Source organism: Vigna unguiculata, chromosome 3 (genome assembly GCF_037176805.1).
Source record: "Vigna unguiculata cultivar grain cowpea cultivar isolate G323 ecotype 2 chromosome 3, ASM3717680v1, whole genome shotgun sequence".
NCBI lineage: Eukaryota > Viridiplantae > Streptophyta > Magnoliopsida > Fabales > Fabaceae > Vigna > Vigna unguiculata.
This window is the reverse complement of record NC_140794.1, coordinates 37,315,420-37,317,866: the sequence shown is the minus strand read 5'-3', so window position 1 is coordinate 37,317,866 and position 2,447 is coordinate 37,315,420. Positions and strand designations below refer to the sequence as shown.

General features: G+C 25.6%; 1 non-coding gene across 1 annotated transcript; it reads right to left on the bottom strand.

Annotated features, from left to right (window-relative positions):
• Window positions 1–1,608: 1,608 nt before the first annotated feature.
• On the bottom strand, window positions 1,609–1,680 carry TRNAW-CCA (transfer RNA tryptophan (anticodon CCA)). The gene has a single exon. It is a non-coding gene; the product is annotated as a tRNA-Trp (tRNA).
• Window positions 1,681–2,447: the final 767 nt, after the last annotated feature.

The following is a 2,447-nucleotide window of genomic DNA, read 5'->3' as shown; positions in this document are numbered from 1 at the left end:
AGTTATTTCCTCCTTAAGTTAAGGATATGTTCCTTTTTATTTTAATTTTCGTAAAAAATTATAAAGTTGTTACACATGGAAAATGTTGTCTTTTTGTGCTCCTTGGATTGTTATTACTATAGAAAACAAGTCTTTAAAACTTCAAAACATACATACACACATCTCTCTATATATGTGTGTAAAATTAAAAAATATATTAAGTTTAACAAATAAAATAATATACAACTTATGTTTTTCAATACACATACAGTAAAATATTCTACGTAGATTTTTGTGTCCTTCTTATACTTATAATGTTATTAGTTGATGTCTTAACATATTGTCATTATAATCGCAAACACATAATGTATATAAACAAAGGATAAACTAGTGTTGTTTAACCCAAAATATAAAATACATGTTTTTTTATTATAAAAAATAGTGAATATTGAATTATACTATGTGTTTCTAATTCATTATTTATCTAATACATATAATTACAAGTACATTTTTCACCCATATATCTACTTTTACTTTAGAACCCCAAAAATAAAATAAACTCAATTCAGCTCATGACTCGATGACTTGTATAATAGCAAGTATTGAGCACATATATTAAAGGATAAGTGTTTTTCTTCTGACTAGTTTTTACTTGAACAAACAATAAGTGTACTTCGCCTTACATATGTATAACTGGAGCATTTCATGGTACATGTCAAACTCCTAAAGACCTATTCTTCATTCTTTTAAAAGGATCTCACAACATTATAACAATATTAAAATTTTTTAAACAATGTACTGAAAGATACTCCACGCAAACAACTTTTTTAAGAGTTAAACTCAATTCAATTCGAGACTCAATGACTTGTAAATAACAAGTATTGGACACATCTACCACATACTAACATATTGTTATATAGTAATTTAATTGACTCTTTTATCTAGTTTTGATTAAGTACTTAAACAACATGTAAAACATAAAAATAATAAAGAAAACCATAAAAATGTAAACTTTTTCCCAAGTAGAGAAGCAATACAAAGTTCAAACCCTAAATAAAGTTTACACCCCCTTCTCACACATACTAGTTATCACAAGACAAAATTAAAACCGTGAGATTTTATGTTTTTTATGAACGATGAATGCTTAATATCACACTTAACACGTTATGTACTATGAGAAAGACGAAAAAATGCTGCTGAAAAAACATGTTTAGTACTAATAAATTTTAGAGAATTTCAAAGGACACATTTTAAGAAAATAAACTTTAGTATTCATATTTTACAAGAAACAAAGCTTAAAGTTAATAAAAATTGATAAATGTTTTAACATATATATATATATATATATATATATATATATATATATAAAGTATAAAGCTAATAAAGAATTATATATGCAGTGTATATCCTAAATCCTGATTGTAAAAATAAATAGGATAAATTGATATGAATAATTAAAATAGTTATAAAAGATTTCTAAATCGTATAAAACATTACTGAATTAATTTCATGTTTAAAAAAGTGAAAACATGTAATTGATTAAATAATAACTCTATCTAGTTGTATGCTATTTAGTTTTTTAACGTAATTAACGGAAAATGGTATATAAGTGACAAAATATTTAAAAATTGAACCTGACGTGAATCGAACACGCAACCTTCTGATCTGGAGTCAGACGCGCTACCATTGCGCCACAGATCCAATTATGCTGACAAAACTGATTATTATTTATATTTTATGAAAACAAATACTGTAATTTTACACAGTCATTTGTTTTTTCTTTACCTAAACCGGAATTTCCCATTTGCATCAAATTTAAAAGAAAAAAAAACTAAGTTAGGAGATATATAGAAGATCCCTATTAAATGGGACAGTTTATATAAAATAATAATTATCATTATCAAATAATATATATATATATATATACATACATACATATATATATATATATATATATATATATATATTTATATCAATATATAAATTTGGGAGGTGAACAAAAATATAAAATGTTAATATATTTAATTAAAAAAAAAACTTGAAGATGATCACCTTACTACGCAGCATTGATATCTTGGTGTAAGTAAGAGACAAAGACGAACAAAAATCTGTATGTAGCTGGTCAAATGTCGGAGGGTGGTGCCAAAAGAAGTGAGGGGGAGCAAAAGAGAAACTATAAGAATCCTTATGAAGTGTTTTGTGAGGTATATGGAGGAGGGAGGGAAATAAATGCATAAACATGTTCCAACATAGGGAAAGTTGGAGAGACACATTTCTTTATCTATTATTATTATTATTATTATTATTATTATTATTATTATTATTTTTAGGTCATTTGTTTTATTAGTTATTCAGGCGTTCCATATCTTGATAAGCTTTTATTGCTATTAGGGATGGCAACGGACGGGGTGAGCACTTGTTTCACTATCCATATCCATTTAAGTACAAAAATTCATTTTCATCCCCAT